General features: G+C 54.6%; 1 pseudogene across 1 annotated transcript in view; it reads right to left on the reverse strand.

Annotated features, from left to right (window-relative positions):
• LOC308237215 (zinc finger CCHC domain-containing protein 7-like) overlaps positions 1 to 24,849 on the reverse strand; it is a 26,544-nt pseudogene continuing 1,695 nt past the window's right edge. The window contains exons 2-3 of the transcript in view: positions 12,235 to 13,162; positions 1 to 281 (exon numbers count right to left, since the gene is read on the reverse strand). The product of the transcript in view is annotated as a zinc finger CCHC domain-containing protein 7-like (transcript). The remainder of the gene's footprint in view (positions 282 to 12,234; positions 13,163 to 24,849) is intronic.

The raw sequence follows: 24,849 nt of genomic DNA on the forward strand, positions 1-24,849 counted from the left end.
CTACTGGTCAGACATCGTCCACCTGAATTCCAGCTGGGGGCCGAGAGCCTGGCCTGGGCAGCTCTGCTGACCCCAGCGCCGGGTGGAGAGTGAGCAAGGGGAGGAGAAGCAGGCTGGCACTCCGAGCCCCTCGACCCTCGAGGACGGGCACGCGCTCGCCAGCAGCGTCTCCAGCTGGGCACCCGTCTGCTCCCCGGACTCCAAGGCAGAGAGCTTGGCAGCATTGAAAGGTTCAGTGGGGACAGGTGTGGGGGAGGGCGGAGGCATCAGGCACTGAGCTTCTGCAAACCAGCAAGAGAAGGTGTGGGGGCACGGCCAGGGGACCACCGAGCTGTCCTCCAGGCCACACTGGTGCCAGCCGGTCCCCCGCTCAGCCGCGGTGTGGCCAGGCGCCGGCCCGGCCCGCACAACCAGGTGCACGAGGACAGTGTCACACAAGCGTGTTTCAGGGCTCCCTGTGCAATGATGGCCCAGGACCCAAACCAGGGCGCCGGGACCATGTCTGAACAGGCAAAAACATGAACGTCATCCGATGCTTCAGGATGCCTCCCATCCCCAGGCACAGAATCGCCTCCAGCAGCAGCAGCTGATACAGAGCAAAGTCCTGCCCCTTTAAACCCGATGCCCTGTCCCCCAAACAAGCAAGCCCAAATCCTTTCCCAGCTCCTCTGACCGAGACACCCTGTGCACTTACCCCTCAACGCCACAGCCGTAGACCCATCGTGTCCAGCGGGAGACGGGACTTGCAGTGTGGCCTCAGCTCCATGCATTTAACGGGCCGTCTGTCCCCGGCTCCACTCACTCATAGGTGACAGGGGTGGAAACACTTTTCTCTCCGCAGGGCACCTGGTCTCCGCCCCAGGAAGACTGAGAATTCGGTTTGCAAAGATCTGAGAGCACGTAGTGTAGTATTGACAATGTGGTATGAAGAAGAAAATTGTGTTCTGTGTATTTTTAATTTTAAGAGATTTGGGCCAATTAGCGTGATAGCCTTGGAATGAGGATTTAAAATATAACTGGGTAATTCATGTGGAGTTTTATGATTGTGAAGTGATTTTTTTACCAGGTTTATTGGATCAGATAAGAGAACTTTAGGACCCTATACATTAAATTAAAGGGCAGTAATGTATATAAGCATTGAAAGACTCCAGAAAGCTGTTAGTTAATTCAAGTGTGTGTGTGTGTGTGTGTGTGTGTGTGTGTGTGTGTGTGTGGTGTATGCATATACTAGTATGTGTGTATATAAGATTTATAATCGCAGCTTAAAATGTTCGGAGGTAACTGACTACCTTTATTCACAGGCCCTTCCGAAGTGATTGCTGAGCTCCTCTGGAAACATCGCATAATTACACCTGTAAGCTGAACTAAAAGAAACCCTTCTTCTAGTTTTTACTTGAATTTTAATAAGTACAATACTGATTTTTAATCCAGAAAGTGAGCCTTTGAGTGATGTTTTCTGCACACAAAAGGTGCCTCTGATGACAACTGAAAACTGACGTGAACAGAAGCAGGTGCCCGGTGAGGACAGGTGTGTAACAGGTGTGTGACAGGTATGGAACAGGCATGTGACATGCGTGTGACAGGTGAGTGACAGGGACAGAATGCTGTGGAGGAGGGCAGGACACCCCATCTCTGGGCGTGGGGGAGGGGGCCTTGGGAGGAGGGCCTGGGAAATCCAGAAAAAGAGGAGGACCAGGCGCACAGCCGGGGCCCGGACGACAGTAGTGAACAGAACAGGGTTCCCTCCAGAGGCCAAGGCCAGGAGGCAAGAGGGGGCAAGGTCTCTTTGGGGAAACAGGAGAGAAATTCAGGGTGAGGACACCCATCCGGGCGGGTGGAGGGTCCCACTCGGTCTCCGTGAAGTGCCTAATGCGGGCTGGGGACATGAGAGCCTCAGCCAGCCATGTGTCCTTCCTCGGAGGGGCCTGCATTTAACTTCTGTTTGCTCTGGAGTCGGAAGCCCATTGTAAATCAAGCCTTTAAACTTACCTGTTGCTCAGCCACCTACACTCTGAACTACGGACCCTTAACCCAGTGACGCTGAAACCTGAACGGCCAAAGGAGAGTAAGACCTCATCTTTGGTTAAGCCTAGAGGTCCCGAGCTTGGACTGAGGTCCGGGCATGGGCCTGAGGGCTGGGTTTGGGCCTGATGTCCCGGGCATGGGCCTGAGGTCCGGGCATGGGCCTGAGGTCCAGGTTTGGGCCTGAGGTCCGGGCATGGGCCTGAGGTCCAGGTTTGGGCCTGAGGTCCGGGCATGGGCCTGAGGTCCGGGCATGGGCCTGAGGTCCGGGCTGGGCCTGAGGTCCAGGTTTGGGCCTGAGGTCCGGGCATGGGCCTGAGGTCCGGGCATGGGCCTGAGGTCCGGGCTTGAGCCTGAGGTCCAGGTTTGGGCCTGATGTCCCGGGCATGGGCCTGAGGTCCGGGCATGAGCCTGAGGTCCGGGCATGGGCCTGAGGTCCGGGCATGGGACTGAGGTCCGGGCATGAGCCTGAGGTCCGGGCATGAGCCTGAGGTCTGGGCATGAGCCTGAGGTCCGGGCTTGAGCCTGAGGTCCAGGTTTGGGCCTGATGTCCCGGGCATGGGCCTGAGGTCCGGGCATGGGCCTGAGGTCCGGGCATGGGACTGAGGTCCGGGCATGAGCCTGAGGTCCGGGCTTGAGCCTGAGATCCGGGCATGAGCCTGAGGTCCGGGCTGGGCCTGAGGTCCGGGCATGGGCCTGAGGTCCGGGCATGGGACTGAGGTCCGGGCATGGGACTGAGGTCCGGGCATGAGCCTGAGGTCCGGGCTTGAGCCTGAGGTCCAGGTTTGGGCCTGATGTCCCGGGCATGGGCCTGAGGTCCGGGCATGAGCCTGAGGTCCGGGCATGGGCCTGAGGTCCGGGCATGGGCCTGAGGTCCGGGCTTGAGCCTGAGGTCCAGGTTTGGGCCTGATGTCCCGGGCATGGGCCTGAGGTCCGGGCATGAGCCTGAGGTCCGGGCATGGGCCTGAGGTCCGGGCATGGGACTGAGGTCCGGGCATGAGCCTGAGGTCCGGGCATGAGCCTGAGGTCTGGGCATGAGCCTGAGGTCCGGGCTTGAGCCTGAGGTCCAGGTTTGGGCCTGATGTCCCAGGCATGGGCCTGAGGTCCGGGCATGGGCCTGAGGTCCGGGCATGGGACTGAGGTCCGGGCATGAGCCTGAGGTCCGGGCTTGAGCCTGAGATCCGGGCATGAGCCTGAGGTCCGGGCTGGGCCTGAGGTCCGGGCATGGGCCTGAGGTCCGGGCATGGGACTGAGGTCCGGGCTTGGGCCTGAGGTCCGGGCTGGGCCTGAGGTCCGGGCTTGAGCCTGAGGTCCGGGCTTGGGCCTGCGGTCCTGGACTGCGGGGATGGTATCTTTTTCCTAAAGACCCTGAAGACCTGCAGAGGGTGGCCCTTGTCCCCAGGGTAGCCATGGGAATGGGTAGCTGGGTCGCTGAATGCCCTGCAGATAATGGCTCTTTTCAAAAGAGAAAAGAGATGCTATTTTCCAACGGCCAAATGGGAGGCTAGGTGGTGGTGAAGGGGAACAGGGGTCTGTGAGGGTCGGCAGTGGGGATTGGGGTTGGATTCAAAAATGGGTGGGGACAGAAATGGCTCCAGGCCAGGGGGCTCGAGAGCCATGCCCACCCTTCGGGACTGACAACTCATTTTCTTTCTTTTTAAAATATTTTTATTGATGTCAGAGAGGAAGGATGGGGGAGAGAGATAGAAACATCAATGATGAGAGAATCATTGATCGGCTGCCTCCTACATGCCCCATGCTAGGGATTGGGCCCACAACCTGGGCATGTGCCTGACCAGAAATCAAGCCATGGCCTCCTGGTTCATAGGTCGATGCTCAACCACTGAGCCATGCCAGCCGGGCTCATTTTCGATTTCATAGGCAACAGCTGTGAAGTTGGTCTAAGCAACATCACATGTCTAATGGAGCCCCCGTGTCTCAGGGAGGCATTGAGAAGCATCGAAAAGCATCCCCCACAGTGCCGGGACACTGAAGGGGCTCCAGTGCAGACCCCGCCCCAGCGGGTGCAGGCCCACCCCAGTGTGTACAGAGCCCACCCCAGCGTGTGCAGGCCCCACCATGGCATGTGCAGGCCCCACCATGACGTGTGCAGAGCCCACCATGACGTGTGCAGGCCCCACCCCAGCATGTGCAGGCCCCACCATGACGTGTGCAGGCCCCACCATGGCGTGTGCAGAGCCCACCCCAGCATGTGCAGGCCCCACCATGACGTGTGCAGGCCCCACCCCAGCATGTGCAGGCCCCACCATGACGTGTGCAGGCCCCACCATGACGTGTGCAGGCCCCACCATGGCGTGTGCAGGCCCCACCATGGCGTGTGCAGGACCTGCGCTGCAGCCCTCTGGGTCTGAGAGCTGCAGGACACCAAGCCTCGCACCTGGGCATGCCCTCGGGAGCTGCTGGTGGCCCTCTGGCTCTAGGACTAGGACGTTCTCCCCAGCGCTCCATGGAAGATTGCCCCTGTGCTCCATGTCACAGCAGGTGAGCCGCTCTGCTTGATGTTTCAGGGTGACTAGATGTCCCAGGTGACCCTGACCAGAGCTGGATGACAGCGAGGTGGCAGCCCAGCCCTGACATCTGCCCAAGGCCAGCAGCCAAGGCTCCAGGAGCTGGAGGGCCATGGTCCGTGCATCTGCCACCTGTCACTGGTTTCCCCTGCACCTCGGGCACCGAGTCCTCACTCCCTGCCATCTGTGAGCTGTGCATACAGCACCTCGTGTCTTTCTCTCCCTCCTCCCTGCTCCCTGCTCTCACTCACCTTTCCTCCCTCCCTCCTTCCCCTCCTCCTCCTGCTCTCCTCTCCTCTCCTCTCCTCTCCTCTCCTCTCCTCTCCTCTCCTCTCCTCTCCTCTCCTCCCCTCCCCTCCCCTCTCCTCCCCTCCCCTCCCCTCTCCTCCCCTCTCCTCCCCTCTCCTCTCCTCTCCTCCCCTCTCCTCCCCTCCCCTCCCCTCACCTCCCCTCCCCACCCCTCTCTCTCTCTCTCCTTCTCCCCCCACCCCCCAGAAGATAATGTGTCTGTAAAGTACTTTGAGCTCCTTAGAGATAGAGGGTCTATAAATACAGGCTGTTATCACTGTCGCCATGGAAACAGAAGCTATGCTCCATTCCTGCATCTGTGAGCATAGCTCTGGCCTCCGCTGGCTGCGGGCTCCTCATGGCTGTCACACTCCCGGTGGTTTCAGGCAGCACTGCAGCCGGGTCGGGTGGTCGGGTGGGGACGCCGGGCAGCACATGTTCGCTATGGACGCTCCTTCGTGTCCGTTGCTAAAAGCTGCGCTTCTGTTCGCTAAGGTAGAAGATGGAATGAGATTGGCCAGATACTAGTCCAAGGATGCAAATCATGACAGGTACAGGGGAGCCACCCAAGCCGGGGCTCAGCCTAGAGTGAGCTTCAGAATAATATTCCGCCTACAGCGGCTCTGACCCCTGGCCCCTCAGCATCACCCCCAGGCTGGTGAAACGTGGGGGAAGGGGCTGCGTCTGTGCTCTCTGCCTCCTGTGCGCTCTGGAAAGCAGGAGCTGTGTTTTTCCTGGTTGTCTCTGCAGTGCCTAGTGCAGTGCCTGGTGCGCAGCAGATGCTCCCAGGGGTGGGCAAACTTTTTGACTCGAGGGCCACAATGGGTTCTTAAACTGGCCCGGAGGGCCGGAACAAAAGCATGGATGGAGTGTTTGTGTGAACTAATATCATTTCAAAGTAAAGGAGCGGAGGGGAGAGCAAGAGAACTGGATAGAACAGCCGGATCCGGCCCACGGGCCGTCGTTTGCCCACGGCTGTCAGCTAGACAGAGGTTTGTGGGGGGAAATGACCCTGTGGCAGCCATCCCCTGTGACAAAGTGTGGCTGGGACACAGTGTCCCGAGCACAGCGGTTCCTGGTGGCCAGTCTGCTCACCCCCCCCCCCCTCCCCTGCGCTTACCCCCCAGGCTGATGATGCCCCTTCATTCCCAGCTTCCTGGGAGGGCCTGGGCTCTAGCTGGGTAACTGAAAGCTGGGGGCCTAGAATAAGTATCCTGCTTGTCAGCCCAACAGCCGTGAGAGGCTCGGGGAAAGGAGGGTGAAAGCGGGGGGCCAAGTCCCGTCCTTTCAGGCAATGCTGGATCTCAGGGGCTTCCCCAGGCGCAGGTGAGCAAAGGCAGGAGATGGGAGGGGTGTTGGAATCACGGTCAGGATTCCATGGGGGAGCCCCCATGCACCCTGTCCTCAGTGCACCCGCTGCGAGATCAGAGGGGCAGTCCCCAGGTTCGGGCGATGGTTAGACAAGCACCCCCCCCCCCCCCCCCGCCCGCCCTCGGGCTCCACGTGTCGGATTAACTTGTCATTCCGTCCCAACAGTGGGGCCTGAGCACGAGGAAGCCGGCCCGTTTGGAATAACGCACCTACTAGTTTATTCTCAAGGACTGGCGGGGTTCAGGCGGGGTTCAGGCGGGGTTCAGGGCGGGGTTCAGGCCCTACCGCTCCTGGGTGAGGGCCCTGCCTGGGGAGGAAGTGGGCGAGGGGCGAGAGGGGCTCAGGCTCGTGGTTGGCAGGATGCTGTGCACCATGACAATGCGAGGCCGCTGGTGAAAGATGATTTCAGGAGGGAGGGGCGGCGGCGAGCTTGCCGCTGGGTCCCAGCCGCGTGGAGGGGCTCACGCCCACGGCGGACGCGGACTCACAGGCCACGGTGTCGCTCAGACGCGGTTTGTGTCACTGTGAGCCTAAGACAGAACGCTGGCCACAGAGCGCTTGGATGCGTGGAGCTCGTGCTCCGAGCCAGACGGAGCCGCAGTGAAGGTCACTCCCAGAGGAAACGCTCATAAACAGCCAGGCCCCCCACGGCTGGTTAACGATGCGCGGAACGCATTTCCCAGCCCAGGTGCTCCTGTTCCCTCGCTCAGGGATGCCGGTGAGGTCGAATGACAAACCACAGAAAGGACGTGCACTGTTTATTCAATCGCTACTTAATGAGCCCCTGCTGTATACCAAGAAGGGGCCGGGCATGTCAGGGAAACAGGAGAAGACTGTCTTCAGCCAAAAAATGAGGCTAGACTAGATGGTGCTCAAGTCCCTTTTGGTTCTAGCATCTCAGGAGTCCTTGACGAAGACACGGGGCTCACCTGTAAGAAACTTAAATCTGGTGCAATAGCGAAAGGAAGCCGCTCCATGTGGAGTGCCGTTAAAACCCGCTTGGATCTTCCTACCTACGCGTTCCTGTCTGCTGGGACTCGCATCTGCTCTTGCGCCTAGATTTTTACCGTCCAAACACTGAGAGTATTGTCTTTTTGGTTGTTGTTGTTAGTCCTCGCCCAAGGATATTTTTGCCATTGACTTTTAGAGAGAGTGGGAGGGATGGGGGAGGGGGGGAAGGGGGGATCGGGGAGGGAGGAAGAGAGAGAGATCGATGTGAGAGAGACACATAGATTGGATGCCTGGGATCGAACCTGCAACCCACCTATGAGCCCTTGACCAGGAATGGAACCCAAGACCCTTGGGTGTGCGGGCGGACACTCTAACCACTGAGCAGCACTGGCCAGGGCTCCTCTCCGGGCCTGGCCCAGCAGGTCCTGGCCGCTCAGCGCACGTTGCCCACACCTACCCCTCCTCTTCCTTCCATTCCTTCTGCAAAGCCTGCCGTGACAGAACACGCTATTTCACAGAAAACCACGCCCGGGGGAGGGCAAACGCCCGCAGAGCGCGCCAGGAACCCAGGATGGCGCCCCCAGGGACAATGCTGAGCGGGTTAAGTCTAAACAATGACTCTGTTTTCAGTGTCGAATGTGCCAGGTCCCACGAGGCTTTCTCGGGTCCCCTCAGCTGATCAGAGGCCTCACTGGACACCGTGCCGCGCAGGCCTGGTTGCACTTGGGGTCACACAGGGCAAGGAAGCCAGGTTGGGGAGGCGAGGCCAGGACGCACCTGCTCCCCCGGCCCTGCACCTGCGGTCCTGAGCTGACCCAGCACTTCAGGGTGTTGATGGGAGGCCCCACCAGCCATTCTACAGGAAGTGTAACCCTACAGGGAGAAAAAGGGTTCATTTTTTACAGACGCGTGTCCTCTAAAGAGGACGGAGGGATGCTGTGGTGACGTGCACGAAGGATCTGGCTGGGTGCCATTTGCAGAGCGACAAGAGCCCCAATAAACCGAGACTGATGCCCCACGGGCCTGAAATGGGCCGTTACTAGAGACTCACATGTCACGATAAGGCCGGAGCCTCAGGAGTCCCCGCACCCCACCTCCCCCCACCCAAGGAGAGCCCCAGGCGTCCCCGCACCCCCTCCCAGGAGAGCCCCAGGCATCCCTGCACCCCCCCAGGAGACCCCCAGGCGTGTCTGCGCCCCACCTCCCTCCACCCCCAGGAGAACCCCAAGAGGGAATGCACAGATGTGGGAAGGGATGGCAGGGGTCCCGCGGGCAAAAATGCGGGAGAGAATGAAGGCTGCGCTGCCAAAGTCACGGGGGGCCTGGCTCGGGGCTCTCGGTGGAGATGACCAGGTTGGCTCACAGGCGTGTACTCCCCTCCCCCTCACCCGCGCCATCCTGGGGGCCAGACCTATCCTCTTGGGGTTTGTGTTCAGGGCTGGCTCTGAGCCCTCCAGTGACATCAGGTGTATTGCAGCCTTCACTGAGGTCTGAGGGATTGGAGGTACGTTGTTCGAATCTGCAGCATCTGGGACCAGAGAAGTTTCCACTCGCTAATTCAAGGAAAGGGGGTTACTGGCCAGTGTGGCTCAGCTGCTTGGAGTGTCATCCTGGCAGCAAAAGGTGGTGGGTTCAGTCCTGGCGGGTTTGGCTCAGTGGTTAGAGTATCAGTCCTCGGACCCAAGGGTCACAGGTTCAAGTCCCTGTCAAGTGCATGTACCTCGGTTGCAGGTTCAATCCCTGGCCCCCATCGGGGTGTGTGCTGGAGGCAACAGATCAGTGTTTCTCTCTCTCTCTCTCTCTCTCTCTCTCTCTCATTCTCTCTTTCTCTCTCTCTTCTTAAATAAAAATAAATAAATAAAGACACAGACGTCTCACAGGCACCCAAGGTTAGGGCTGGGCCCACGCGCAAGCGGAGGAAGGGCAGCTGCCCCCAGGTCTGGCAGAGGTGCCCTCTGTCTCCCAGGGTTCATCTCAGGACCCTCTTCCTATGACAGACCCTGTGCTTCCCGTGGGCAGAGCTGCCGTGGTGCCTACGGGTCTCAGCCGCCTCGCCGCTGGGTGACTGTGTGAGTAACGGGGTATAAATGGAAGCAAGATGTATAAATTTGGCATCATCTTCAAATCACAGCCACGTGTCCTGGATCTCCTCTTGCAGTGAGACGGGCTGGAGATGCGCTGCGGACCAGCCTTGGTCAGGCCAGGGACGGCCCCCGGGGGAGGCACGAGGGTCAGAGGACCGGACAGCTCCCACACAGGACCGCCTCGTGCTCGGCTCGCCTCCGGGCTGTCCTGAAGGAGAGCAAGCTGCTCTTTTTGAGTCACTTTATCTTTTTGTTTTTGTTATTAATCCTCACCTGAGGATATTTTTCCATTGATTTTTAGGGAGAATGAGAGAGGGAGGGAAAGACAGGGAAACATCGATGTGAGGGAAACACACCGATTGGCTGCCTCCTGCATGAGCCCTGACCAGGGCCCGGGCCGGGGAGGAACCTGCAGCTGAGGTCCGTGTCCTTGACTGGAATTGAACTCAGGACCCTTTGGTCCGTAGGCCAACGCTCTATCCACTGAGCCACACCGGCCAGGGCTTGGGTCACTTTATCTTGAGGCCTCCGTTGCAGGGTCTTGGTTTGCGTCCTCACTGATCAAGGATGGAGGGCCAGCCCGCAGAGGAAGCCTCCCTGGGGCAGGGCCACCCTGGCCCATGGTCTTAATCAGCTCGAGCTGTGGTGACAGTACCACAGGCTGGCAGCTTACATAACAGACACTATTTCTCCTCCTGGAGTCTGCAAGTTCAAGACCAGGCGCCAGCATGGCAGGGGATTGGTGAGGCCCTCCTCCTGGCCACAGACAGTCCTGCCGCATTCTGGGTGCGGAGACGGAGGCTCGGGTGCCCCCTAGAAGGGCACTATCCCTTCACGACCTCATCTGTACCTAATTCCCTCCAAAGGTCCCACCTCCTGACAGCATCGCCTTGGGGGGTAGGAGTTCAGTAAATGAGTTTGGGGGGACACACACATCCTATCTAATAAAAAGGGAATATGCAAACTGACCATCACACCATCACAAAGATGGCGGCGCCCACAGCAGAGGTGGGGTTTCTGTAACACAAGATGGCTAAACCCACAGAGGAGGCCAAGTTCCTGTAAGGAGCCTTAAGGAGCAATCAGCAGGGACCTGAGGCCATGCCCCCCGCCCGGCGGGGCTTGACAGGGTCCTCAAGGTGCATCCCCCACTCCAGTGCTGTGCCAGGGGACCTCAGGCTGCTCCCCCACCCTGGGCCAGGGGACCTCAGGTCGCACCCCCTGCCCAGCGCTGGGCTGGGGGACCTGAGGCTGTGCCCCCTGCCCAGTGGGGCTTGACGGGGGCCCTGAGGCTGTGCCCCCCACCCAGAGGGGCTTGATGGGGGTGGGTCTGGTTGGGTCTGGATCTCACCCAATGGGGGTGGGGCCAGCTGGGTCTGGGTCTCGCATGATTTTGAGGCACCGCTGGTGGGCGGGGACTTGACTCTGGGTCCCGTGGCTCGCCTCAGACTCTGACAGGAGGAAGATTTTTCATATACGTTTTATTAATGTTCTTTCATCTCTGACACTTTTATTATAGACAAAGGGCAAATAGCAATATTAAAATATTTCCTCTAATTAATCCCCTTATAATGTGCACGAATTTCGTGCACCGGTCCACTAGTTAGGGCTATAATGGCACTGTGGCATGAGTAGGCAGTTTGGGCAGGACTTGCAGCCCACAGACCACGCCTGGGGCCGGGTAGGTGAGTCCGCAGCTGAACTCACATCAGTCACTCTGCTTAGGCTCCTGAAAGCCCTCTGCCTGGAGGGTACTTGTTGGTAAGCGTCTTCCTCTCACCTCTCTGCTGGATGATGTTTGCCTAGTGCGAGGCATCTATGCTTTTTAATTTTTTTTCTATTTCGGACATTTTATTTTTCCAGTTCTAACATTAGGCTTTGATAGGTACAAAAGGCTCACAGGTACAAACATTTCTGTATCGCTATGCAGTTTTAGAAAAAAACACCATAAAAATAAAAACAATTTTTTTCAATTGGGCAACATTCATCTCTGTATAGCTGAGTGACGGTGTTCTTGAAGTGTGCCTGTAAAACGGTAGAAAGTATTTCACTGTGATTACATCAACATCTTTGATGACTCTTTTTCACTTGTTTCGGGAAATCTGTCCTGTGACATTGATGCTGGATGGATTCCTTGCTCGTATTTCATGGCAGCCCACTTCCCCGCTCCTTCAGGGCTTCGATGGGGACGCCTTCGTGATGCGGCCCTGATGCTCCAACCAAAGGAAGGTTCTGCCCCAGCTTCAGAAGCAAGTAAAGCTTAGATTTATAACTATCACCCTTTCCGATGTGAAAGAAAGGGTAATGACGAGAAAGATCAACGAATTTTTTCATAATAATTTCTCTTCCGGCAAGGATTTAATTTACATAGGCACACTGCAGATGAAGTACTAGTACATTTGATGAGCTTTAACTTTTTCCAAGTATTTTTTAAAAACTCTCTTGAAAAGATTAATTCTTCCTACCTGTAAGGTTCTGAGTAAAAATGACCTGCTGGAACAGGGGAAATCTGAGTTGATCTTTGTTTTCCCTCCTAGCCACCTGCTGGACACAGAACAGATCTCCTAGGTCTTCATTCAGCAGCTCTGGGTGTGGCGGAGATTAAACAAAACAACAAAACAAAACTCACTTTAATCAGTAAGAAGATCGGCAGAATGCTGTAGACGCAAAGCGCAGACCAATGCTGGAAAGCCAAGTCAGCAGCTGTCTCACAGCCAGCCGTGGGCAAACTGCGGCCCGCGGGCCGGATCCGGCTGTTCTCTCCGGTTCTCTTGCTCTCCCCTCCGCTCCTTTACTTTGAATTTATATTAGTTCACACAAACACTCCATCCATGCTTTTGTTCCGGCCCTCCGGTCCAGTTTAAGAACCCATTGTGACCCTCGAGTCAAAAAGTTTGCCCACCCCTGGTAGACTCTTTCCTCTGCTTAATGAGGAAGAAGTTATCCTGCCCTCCTGCTCCACGCAGCGCTCCCTTCCTCACGCCGCCCACCGGCCCTCTCCCGCAGCTGTCTTCTCCGGCCTGTGCTGGAGTGAGTGGCGAGAGGACTGCGAGGCTCCTGGGTGTGGCAGGTGCCGAGGGACGAGTGGGTTCTGGGGCCTCTGGGAAAGTCCTCATCCACGTCCCGACACCTGTCGGCCTTCCAGTGCTTCCAGACCCTCTCGGTTCCTGCTCATTGCTTCTTTGGGGGTTTCTTCCTTTTCCTGAGGCCACCTGCTGTTTCTCCTGGAGGCCTGCCTCTGCTTCGTGTCATGGTGGGACCTCTGATGTGCTGCTTTCATATGCGGCCTCTGGAACTGCCTTGGAAAATCCCCATTTTTCTGGAGTTCTCTTACTTTTCGTTTTATTTTGTATTCTTGCTCCTGAGTTTCATGTTTGTCATCATAGTGGTAGATGAATGGAGATGTTGGAAAGGTCTGGTGAAACATTCTCCGTTCTGTACTTTCATGTCCTTAATGGCCTTCTTGACCACAGCTGTAGCAGTACATTGTGGCTGATTGTCCAGAGGGGTCTTTGGCTTTTTGGGCGGTCTGGGTTGAGTCGTTAGGTGATACTGCCTTCAGGTTTCTGGGCAAGCATCAGCATAGCGCCTAGCATATCACACCGGTCACTTTGTGTTCTCCAGGAAGGTCTTCCATGACATCTGTGCGTAGAAGACATAGGCAAAGAACAGCCTAAGCAAAAGCGGGCGGCACGGGCATGCTGGAGGTGTCCTCCCTTGGAGCAGAGGGAGCAGGCACGGACTTTTTGTGGAAAGGGGCAATTTTTCGACATACAGCCACAATTTGTCACAATTTCTACAGGTGACGATTTTGTTTGCTGTATGGTATCGATGGGTCCTGCTTCCAGATGATCTGTTATTATATATCTGGGCCTCAATGTCTTTTGTCACTGATGAACCAGTTTACACCATCTTCTTCTTTTGTAAATCAGGGCTCCCTTTGAGTCAAGTCATCTATTCTTGAATCCATGAGGAACCTGGTTAAAACTGGAGATCCTTCCTTTAGTCATTTATTCAATCGGTAATTCTTCAAACCACTGAGTCCCAGGCTCTGTGCTGGGAACTGTGGAGTGCAGGTCAGATAAGGTCCCTGTTCCCCAGGAGCTTAATTTACAACTGAATGGGAGCTGGCTCAGTGGATAGAGTGCTGGCCCGTGGACTGAAGGGTCCCAGGTTCAATTCCGGTCAAGGGCATGTACCTCAGTTGCAGGCTGGATCTCTGGTCCTGGTGGGGGCATGTGTGGGAGGCAACCAGTCCATGTGTCTCTCTCACATCGAAGCTTCTCTCGCTCTGTCTCTCGCCCTCCCTTCCACTCTCTCTAAAAATCAATGGAAAAATGTTCTCAAGTGAGGATTAACAAAAAATAAAACAAAATAAAAATGCATTAAAAAATAAGTAGCCTGGCTGGCATGGCTCAGTGGTTGAGCATCGACCTATGAACCAGGAGGTCATAGTTCAATTCCCAGTCAGGGCTGTGGGCTCGATCCCCAGTGTGGGTCATGCAGGAGGCAGCCAATCAATCATTCTCTCTCATCACTGATGTTTCTCTCTATCTCTCTCTCCTCTCTCTCTCTCTCTCTCTCTCTCTCTCTCTCTCTCTCTCTGTGTGTGTGTGTGTGTGTGTGTGTGTGTGTCTCCTTCTCCATTCCTCTCTGAAATCAATAAAAATATATATTTAAACATAAATAAATAAATAAATAAATAAATTAATTAATTAATAAAACCCATTGTCAGTTAATATGTTGCAACTGACCAGGCAGCTGCCGGCTGGGTGGGTAACTCACACCCTGTGCCACCACCCCGCAGGCCAGCTGCCCCGGGTGCTAAGTGCCCTGTGCACACTAAGATTAGGCAGCAGCTGTCCAAGTCCCTCAGTCCCAGGGAGGCTGGTGGTACTGAACCCATGGTGGCTGCAGGAATGTGAGCAGCCCAGCCCAGCCCTGCCCGGGGGGCAGAGCCACAGACCATGCCTGGAGCACCTGCGTCTGTTTCCCGCCCCCTCTGAGACCCTGTCCAGCTCTGCCCTGCTCCTTCCAGAGCTTCCTCTGGCCCCAGGGCCTGGACGCCCTAATGAGTTACTCTTCTAATGAGTTACTGTTCTAATGAGTTACTCTTCTAATGAGTTACTCTTCTAATGGGTTACTTTTCTAATGGGTTACTCTTCTAATGGGTTACTCTTCTAATGAGTTACTCTTCTAATGGATTACTCTTCTAATAGGTTACTCTTCTAATGGATTACTCTTCTAATAGGTTACTCTTGTAATGAGTTACTCTTGTAATGAGTTACTCTTGTAATGGGTTACTCTTGTAATGGGTTACTCTTCTAATGAGTTACTCTTCTAATGGATTACTCTTCTAATAGGTTACTCTTCTAATGGATTACTCTTCTAATAGGTTACTCTTCTAATGAGTTACTCTTCTAATGAGTTACTCTTCTAATGGATTACTCTTCTAATAGGTTACTCTTCTAATGAGTTACTCTTCTAATGAGTTACTCTTCTAATGAGTTACTCTTCTAATGAGTTACTCTTCTAATGAGTTACTCTTGTAATGGGTTACTCTTGTAATGGGTTACTCTTCTAATGAGTTACTCTTCTAATGGATTACTCTTCTAATAGGTTACTCTTCTAATGAGTTACTCTTCTAATGAGTTACTCTTCTAATGGATTACTCTTCTAATAGGTTACTCTTGTAATGAGTTACTCTTCTAATGAGTTACTCTTCTAATGAGTTACTCTTCTAATGAGTTACTCTTCTAATGAGTTACTCTTCTAATAGGTTACTCTTGTAATGAGTTACTCTTCTAATGGATTACTCTTCTAATGAGTTACTCTTCTAATGAGTTACTCTTCTAATGGATTACTCTTCTAATAGGTTACTCTTCTAATGAGTTACTCTTCTAATAAGTTACTCTTCTAATGGATTACTCTTCTAATAGGTTACTCTTCTAATGAGTTACTCTTCTAATAAGTTACTCTTCTAATGGATTACTCTTCTAATAGGTTACTCTTCTAATGAGTTACTCTTCTAATAAGTTACTCTTCTAATGGATTACTCTTCTAATAGGTTACTCTTGTAATGAGTTACTCTTCTAATGAGTTACTCTTCTAATGGATTACTCTTCTAATGAGTTACTCTTCTAATGAGTTACTCTTCTAATGAGTTACTCTTCTAATGGATTACTCTTCTAATGAGTTACTCTTCTAATGAGTTACTCTTCTAATGAGTTACTCTTCTAATGAGTTACTCTTCTAATGGATTACTCTTCTAATGAGTTACTCTTCTAATGAATTACTCTTCTAATGAGTTACTCTTCTAATGGCTCCTCGTTGTCTCCACAAAGGAAAGAGGTGATGCTCTCGTTGGACAAATGTCAGATAATGGCAACCCACTAGGCTTTGTAATTTGAAAAGGGCCTGGATGACACTAACACAAAAAGCAAATCGATGTGTCGGTTCCCGGGCATTGTTGTGGCAGAGACGAAACAGACCCTCTGATTTTCACCTGCACATGCTGCCCAAATAAAGACTGTGTGCCTCAGCTCCCCCTGCAGCCAAGCGCTGCCCTGAGGCCGCGTTCTGACCAGTGAGCCCAGCAGACGGCTCCTGGGTGGTGTCTCCATAATGGGGCTGGCACTTCTGCCTTTTGTCTCCTCCGGCCTTCAGGCCTGGCTGTGACGACCCCACCGACTGCGGCCCACACACCGCTGGGGCCAGGGGAGCAGGGCCCGTAGGAGGGATGGTCAAGGGTGAGCTGGAGGGGCCTGGTCCCTGAGGACGCAGTGAACAAAGCCAGCATCCTCTTCCGGGACCACCTTCCGGGACTGTGAGTGAGAGGGAAGGAACCCACACTGTTGAAACCATTTTACTGTGGGGTTCTCTTGCTCACAGCCAAGCCCCAGCTCTAAGGATAACATTGTTGTGGGGTCTCCCTTCCTTCCTTCCTTCCTTCCTTCCTTCCTTCCTTCCTTCCTTCCTTCCTTCCTTTATTAATTTACTTAGTGTTAAATTCACTGTTAAATTTTTAATATATTTTTATTAATTTCAGAGAGGAAGGGAGAGGGAGAGAGAGATAGAAACATCAATGATGAGAGAGAATTATTGATCGGCTGCCTCCTGCACACCCCACATTGGGGATTGAGCCCGAAACCCAGGCATATGCCCTGACCAGGAATTGAACCATGACCTCCTGGTTCATAGGTCGACACTCAAGCACTGAGCCATGCCAGCCAGGTTCTTTTAATTTTTCTTTTTAATGGAGGATCACAGTGAAGTCTATCCCAGGGACCCTCACGTGTAGACAACAGTATTCTCCACCTTCATGTGTGGTCTTCTCAGGTCAGCCCAGCAGAGTCGCAGATGGGCATGAACATGGACGGGGCAGGCATTTCCCTGCGGGGCTTCATCTTCCTGGTCAGAAAAGTGGCCTCTAAGTTATCTACAGATCCAAGTCCTGCTCAGGCTCAGCTCCTCTGCAAGGGGTGCCTCTCTCCAAATCCCCACTATTTCTCTCGTTAGTGCTGTCCACCGTGGGACATCGTCATTCGCCCCCTTGCATATAATAACAAGACTAAAATAATAATAATAATAATAATAATAATAATCTATAATAATAAAAGTGTAATATGCTAATTAGACTGGACAGCGGAACAACCTTCTGGACATAATTCCGGATGTCCTTCCTGACAAAGCCACGGCAGCGGGGGCTGAGGCAGAGGCGCTTAAGGGTGATCAGGCAGGCAGGTGAGCAGTTAGGGGTGATCAGGCAGGCAGAGGGGTTAGGGGCAATCTGGCAGATAGGCGAGTGGTTAGGGGGATCAGGCAGGCAGAGTGGTTAGGGATGATCAGGCAGGCAGAGGCAGTTAGGGGGATCAAGCAGGCAGGTAGAGTGCTTAGGGGCAATCAGGCAGGTAGAGGTGGTTAGGGGTGATCAGGCAGGCAGGCAGGCAGGCAGGCAAAGCAGTTAGCAGCCAGCAGTCTCGAATTGCGAGAGGGATGTCCAACTGCCAGTTCATCCCCTAAAGGGTCCCAGATTGCAAGAGGGTGCAGGCCAGGCTGAGGGACTCCCGCCCCCTTCCCCGTGCACATATTTCATGCACCGGGCCTCTAGTAATCCTATATAATAAAAGCCCAGTGACTGAAATCGCGGAATGACCAGAACAACCAGAGACCAGAACTACCATGGCCTCTTGCCCTGGTGGCCGCCCTCCAGCAAGCAGTTAGGAGTGATCAGGCAGGCAGGCAGAGGCAGTTAGGGGCAATCAGGCAGGCAGAGGTGGTTAGGGGCAATCAGGCAGGCAGGAGAGTGGTTAGGGGCAATCAGGCAGGCGAGTAGTTAGGGGCCAGTGGTCCTAGATTGCGAAAGCGATGTCCGACTGCCAGTTTAGGCCTGATCCTGCAGGGATTGAGGGGTCCCGGATTTGAGAGAGTGCAGGCTGGGCTGAGGGACACCCCCCCCCCCCAGTGCATGTATTTCATGCACCAGGCCTCTAGTAATAATAATAATAGGACTATACTAGTCAGGGTTCTCCAGAGAAATAGAACCAATAGGAGATCTATGTACCTATCAATCTATTATCTATCAGATCTTTTTATCATCTGTCACCTATTTTCTATCTATCACCTGTCTATATATCTACTTATCTCCTGTTTATCTATTATCTATCATCTATCTATCTATCTATCTATCTATCTATCATCTATCACCTGTCTATCATCTATCTATCTATCATCTATCTATCACCTATCTATCTATCTATCTATCTATCTATCTATCTATCATCTATCTATCACCTGTCTATCTATCTACCCATTTATCTATCTAACTAGAGGCCCGGTGCACAAATTTGTGCACATTGAAAGGAAATTAATTAGAAGAAATATTTTAATATCGCTATTCGCCCTTTCTCTATAATAGGTCAACAAAATTCATGATCGACAATGACAGATGGAAACACACATGTGCAATTAGTGCCAGCGAGAGCTTTATATGTATAGCACATGCACAAATCAACTTAGCCTTTTATAGATATAGAATAAATTTGCTTAATTATATCTGCTTTCTGATTTAGCTAAACTTTTTCCAGCGCAGTGAAGCACCCCAACTTCTCTTTCAGGTAATTGTCAGCAACACAGCAGTAAATATCAACACAAAGCAAATTATTATTATAGATCACGCAGGGAGAACAAAGGGTAAAATATTTAACTGCAGCAGTGTTTGACTATATTCTGCACAGTGAGAAAATCTGAAGTCATTTTCAAGGTCCATCATTTCTTACTTCTTTTCAGCCAGGTCAAGTTTCTAAGCTTTCTAAACCTCCATTTTCCAGCTAATGAAAAGAAAATAGGATTCCACCAAGTCTCCTATCTACCTACTTCAGGACTTCTGTGAGGATCAAATGAGATGAGGCACGGGAAAACACTCCACAGACATTTGGTTAAAGTGTAAAATGTTTACACCCGGCTGTAAAGCAAGTCATGTTCCTGGGCTGAAGACACTGCAAGGAGGCTAGTTGTTGCTAGGGAGAGGAAGCCGGGCATTGCTATGTGACATCATTCCCCAGATGGTTGGACACTTAGCATATTAGCCCTTTATATAGAGAGATTATAGGAACTGTGCAGGCAGAGAAGTCCCCTACTCTGCCATCTGCCAGTGATATCATTCAGGCCAAGTGATATCATTCAGGCCAGGTCTGAAGGCCTGAGAATCGAAGGCAGATGGTGCAGCCCCAACGGGAGTCTGCAAGAACCAGGAGCCCCAATGGCCGAGGGTGGGAGGTGGACGCCTAGGCCTGAGCCAAGGCCGAGCGGTAACCCTGCCTCTGCCTTCTGTCCCACCCGGGCCTCGGCAGCTGGGCGCCCAGCTGAGGGCATCTCCGTTACTCGTCTACCATTTCAAACCCAGTCTCTCCCAGATACACCCTCACAGCCATGTTTTACCAGCCACCTGGCATCACTCAGCCAGGCCAACTGACACGGAAAAGTGAGCATCACCAGGCCCACCTCCCTGAGTTGTTAAGAAGGTTGAAGTAGAGAACAGGAGGAAAAGTTCATCCACAGTACATACTTGGCACAGCGCCTGCCTGGAGTGTCTGTCATGCAGTTAGCATGCATCTGTGAGGATTCCAGTCGGTGGGTGGCAGGAGGTGTAATGGAGCCGGAGCTGTTGGGGAGGCCCGTCTTCTGGCATTCTGCTCACTTATGGGGCCTCCGTCCTCCGTGCCACTGTGAGGGAAGGCACCCCAACGGCTTTAGAAGCTGAGGACCCTGGCGGGTGTTACGCCATGCGATGGGACACAGGCTCCCTGCAATCCATACGTTTGGGAAAGACACAGGCCTCCGGGGGTTGTGGGTGCGATGCCACGTAGATGGTGGGCATGAAAGGCGGGTGTTCCCTTCATTCACGCAAAAGCTACTCTGTGAGCGAGCTGGGACGCAGGTACCGCAAGGGCAGACCCCGCACACAGCCAGTCCGCCCGAAGGGTTTGCTCCTGAGAGCGCCCAAGCCGCCCTGGGCGGTATGCAGGGGCAGAAATTAGCTTGTAATCCAGTTTACACATTTTTTTTTTTTTTTTTGCATTTTCCTGCCTCCCAGCTCCTCCTCGAAGTAAAGTAAATACAAAACAGTCTTTTCCATTCCTCCCCTTGGGTTTGATTCCTACGGACTAGCTCCTTCACATGCAGTGTTTCTAGAAGGACGCGGAAAGGTCAAGTCCGCCAGGAAGAGGAAAGGCTGGCACGCGTTACAGGCTGGGCAGGTTCTGGGCTGCTGTGCCGTCTGCTGCCAATCTGAGTGTCCTGTGCCCCCCACAGCCACGTGGAGGCGGCACCGGGCCACGGCGGTCAGTGCTGAGGCCGGTGATGGTGGGATCTGTGGGCCTGACCCCCCGCCTCGACCGAGACTGAGGCGGAGCAAGCCCGGACCAGCCGGCAGGGGCTGCGGACACTGGTGAGGGGTGCAGGCCCTGCCGAGACTCGCCTGCTGCCACGCCCAGCTGCTGCCCTGCACATGGGGCATCGCCGCTGAGGGGGTGGGAGGAGGAGACCAGCCCCTGGCGGCAGCCCCCCAGTGCAGTCCCCCCCAAGCCTAGGCGATGTTTGTAGCCCAGGGCCCCACCCTGACAGCGTTATGTGTGTCCCTGTCCTCCAGCTGGACTGAAGGGGGAGGGCTTCCTGTTTCTCCCCAAGAGCAAGAGCCTTTTCTGAAACAGTCACCCGGCTTCGGCCGGAGGAGGCCTGGGCTCGGGGAAACCCCGAGGCGCAGTGCTGGGAGGTACTAACGGTGACAGTGCCGCAGCCAGGGCACCCTGGACACGGCTCCCCTCCACTCTGCCGCCTCGGAGCCAGGTCCTCGCTTTAAAACAGGAGGTCAATAAACTGGAGCCGGCCGGCGTGGCTCAGTGGTTGAGCATCAACCTATGAACCAGGAGGTCTTGGTTCAGTTCCCCATCGGGGCACAGGCCCGGGTTGTGGGCTCCATCCCCAGTGTGGGGCCTGCAGGAGGCAGCTGATCAGTGATTCCCATCATTGATGTTTCTCTCTCTCTCCCTCTCTCCCTGCCTCTCTGAAATCAATAAAAATATATTTATAAAAACTAAATGGAAAACTGCCGAGGAGAGGAGCTGAGCATGACGGGGAAGGTGAGAGACCACCTCACAGGAGGCTGGGGAAGGGACTGCGTCCGTTTGAAGGGTGAACGTTAGAGCAGGAGGAGGGCTGTGTCTGCCCAGGGAGGGCTGCGCGCCCCGGGGCCTCCTGCGCCCTGCAGGTGAGCAGCGGGGCTGAGCCACAGGTGGAAGGATCCAGGCTTCCGCTCAGCTTCCCAGCAGCGGGATGTCCCGGCAGGTGGGCGTGCACAGCCCGACAGTCATCTAGAGGCTGACCTGTCCCGAGAGATGGGCTAGGACAGTGGTCGGCAAACTGCGGCTCGCGAGCCACATGTGGCTCTTTGGCCCCTTGAGTGTGGCTCTTCCACAAAATACCACGTGCGGGTGCACACATACAGTGTGATTGAAACTTCGTGGCCCAAGCTCAGAAGTTGGTTTTCGGCTCTCAAAAGAAATTTCAATCGTTGTACTGTTGATATTTGGCTCTGTTGACTAATGAGTTTGCCGACCACTGGGCTAGGACACCTCGGGCATTAGTGCCCGCGCTGGCCACGGCAGGTTTGGCCGCGGCGACCTGCACTGCCAGGAGCCCTCAGCTGAGGCTGCAGGACGGGCAAAGACTCAGCGGACCGACCACAGCACCGGCGCTTCTCAAATCTCTGGCAAACTGAAGGGGATCACGCCAGAAAAGAATCTTAAAATGCCCCCTATTCCCATCTGCATCTGCCCCGAGGCCAAGGCCGTGAGACCACGCCTCTCAGAGGGTCCACTTGTTATCTATTAGAGAAAATTCTCCAAAGGAACTTTACTTTCTGAAGCTGAGAGGATGTGCTGGTTGGTACCAGACCCTTTTCCAGGGAAAAAGCAAATGGAACCTCTTAGCGCCCTGGGAAGGGGAGAGGGCAGGCAGGCTGGGAGGCGCTCACGGTGTGGCCACGGCCCCCCTGCCCTTCGCCCCGCCGCCCTTCACACCCAGGACCCCTGCGCAGACCACGCATCGCTGTGTGTCCCCTCTACTCTGGCCTCCTCCACCTGCACACACCTTACCACAAATTGGTAAAGGACCCGGCTGGTGGAGAGGAATCCCAGCCTCTCCTGCCTCACACGATGCTCTCCGGACTCGCCCGTTTCCCGACTTACAAAATAGGGACCAGGTCAGCAGGAAGCAACTTCTGGAAGTCTGCCAGCCAGGGCCTGGTGACCAAGGTGACAAGGTCACTTCCACTGAGGGCAGGAGCAGTCCGCCTTACCAAGGGGCCTTCTAAACAGCCCCCCCCCCCTTCTAACACTTTCATACCATGTCCTCACCTAGAGCAAGAGCTCAACCCCAGACCCAGTGACACAGGCCCAGATGACTTAAATGCAGGCACCGAAGGGACATTTCTACTTGTCCCCATTCAGGGTCCCTGGTCTCTAGAGGATGACCTGGTCTCCAATCAGACACACAGGGTCCATGGGGAAGCACCAAATGACACCATTTGGGGCTCCCATGATGGCTGGTGAGGGGTTCCCACCCAGCCTGCCAGGCCTCCACCCACGTCCCACCAGCGTGACCAGTCGGCCCCATGTCACAGTGCTCCCCTCTCCCAGCCCTCAGCCCACTGCAGAGCTGTGCATCTGGGCCGCTCGCCACTGCGAACAGACCTGCCGTGGAGCATGGAGCCCTCTTCCTCAGCGTGCACACTTTCTGCTGCCAGGATGAGTCATCATGCAATCCGCACCCTCCCCCGCTGGGCACCCTCCCCTGCTGGGCACCCTCCCCTGCTGGGCACCCTCCCCTGCTGGGCACCCTCCCCTGCTGGGCACACTCCCCCACTGGCACTAAAGCAGCAGGTGCATGAGCTTGCTGTGGCCCCGATGGTGGCTTGCCCTCTGAGGCCTCTGCAGGGCACGCTGCATTGTTGGCTCAGGGGCTCCGAGAGCCAATAGCTTGGGTGGGGTTGGGGGTGGGTCTGATTTTTAGATCTGAATCTCCCTCATGCACCTGCCAAGCCACACCCCCTCTTCTGCAGGCATGGGAAGCTCCATTTCAGTCTGTTTCCTGGGTTTAAACCTGTCATCCTCACTTGGACGTGGTCCCTAACCTGCTGCTCTTCCTGCCCTCTGCTCCCCTCTACCCAGCCCGCACACCTCACCAGTCCTGGGCAGAACCATTCACTCACAGTACTCCAGACCCATTCCTCCCCTCTCACTTGCACAGAAAAGAGATGTAAAAATTGCTCTCCTTCCTCTCTCCACGCCCCACCCCCCCTCCCCACCGAGCCTTCAAATTCCTCCATCCTCTTTTCTGCAGAGAAAAATGATCTCTGTAGGCAGGCACTGAGCCACTTGCCTGGTTCCTGTGGTCCACACCTCCTCCCCCCACCCACCCCCAGCCACACTCTCCACCTGCCAGAGGCTCCCTGCCCTCCCGAGAACCTCGAACTTTCCACTTTCAACTCGCTGCTACAGCACCCTTTGCCGAAGGGGCCTCAGAACAAAGGCCCAGCCCAGCCCAGCCCAGCCCAGCGCAGTCCAAAGGAACACCGTGTGCTCGTTATTCATTACTAGAGTCAGCGGAGGTCACAGGGCGGGAAGCACGTTGGAAAGCAAGGAGAAAGGTGCAGAGAGGATGGGGACCTCCTAAGGGCATCCAAGGGCATCCAAGTGGGAAGGTGGCAAAGTCATAGCAACAGCCCCAAGGTTGGATGAGGTCAAATGGGAACAGTTAATTAAGCTAGCTACAATTAAGCTAGCTACTTAATAGCTCTTGCTATGCATAGGCACTGTGCTTAGTTAGCACTTGGCCACAGCTCCCATTTGATCCTTGCAACAATGTAGCACTCCATTTTTACAACTCAGAGAGCTGGCCCTGGCGAGAATAGGCGACTTGGCCCAGGTCACACAGCTAGCACCATGGCAGCTGGGAGTGTGAGTGCAGGCCTGCCTTGTCTTCACCAGGTGGCTCTTTGTGGTAATGCACTTAGGTGGGTGACTTAGGTGGGTGACACAATTCTGGAAGGTCTAGAGTGGCAGGGAAGCTGGCATCTGCACCAGGTTCCCATGGGGCTGAGATCCTGTTCTCTATAGGCAATGTGGGGTTCGGGGGCAGAGGGGGGGCAGGGAGTTCCTCGGAGGCCTAGGGGAGGCTGATTTAGAATGAGATTCCTCTTTGGCCGTGAAGGCAGGACCCTCAGGACCTGTCAGAGTTTACACACAGGGGAGGGAAAATGAGCGAGCTGGGGAGCTAAAGTTTGATGGGGAAGGGGGAGGAGTATCCCCCCCGAGGAAGACAGTAGGTCAAGGACAAGAGGGAAAGTTCATCCTGGCCAAACGCAGTCTCCTTGGCATTTGCTACAGCCCCACAGAGCTAGAGAGCTAAGACAACTCTTTTTTTTTTTTTTAAGACAAAATGGGGGTTCTAATTAAAAATCTGCCACTCTGAGCCTTTTTCCACCGGCTTTGTTTTATGGCATGCTTCTACTGGAAAGGAAAGAGAGGAGAGACGGAGACAGAGAAATCAGGGTGGGGTGGGAAGGGTGGACAAGGCCAATGTGCACAGGGAGGGCCCACTCCCTCCCCACCCCTCGCGGCCTGTTCCACCTCCTCCGCACTCATCCATTTCTGCTGATTCTGCCCTCCAGCGCTCCGCTCTCACAGGTAGCTGGTGTCCCATACCACTCGCCCTTGCAAGTGACCTGTCCTGCAGGAAACTCCTCCGTGAGGCAACTCCTGTGGGCGGGGACCAGGGCATCCTGTCTGCAGGTGCAGCCTCTTCCTGCAGCTCTTCAGCAGCTGGGGCTTTGCCAACACAAACTGCGGGGAAAGCAGGGTGGCTTCCTGTCTCAACACTGGTCTCTGGGTCGCCCTTGAGGCAGCCCTGCCAGCAGCACCCCCTGGGGCTGGGCAGACAGGTGGCTGCTGCTTTCCAAAACTTCAGGGATTTTCAGGTTTGCCCAGGCCTTGCAGGTGAGCCTGAAGAAGGATTCGCGGGAAAGAGCGCATTCTATTCAGTTCTTG

Source organism: Plecotus auritus (assembly GCF_963455305.1).
Source record: "Plecotus auritus genome assembly, chromosome: 12".
Classification (NCBI taxonomy): domain Eukaryota; kingdom Metazoa; phylum Chordata; class Mammalia; order Chiroptera; family Vespertilionidae; genus Plecotus; species Plecotus auritus.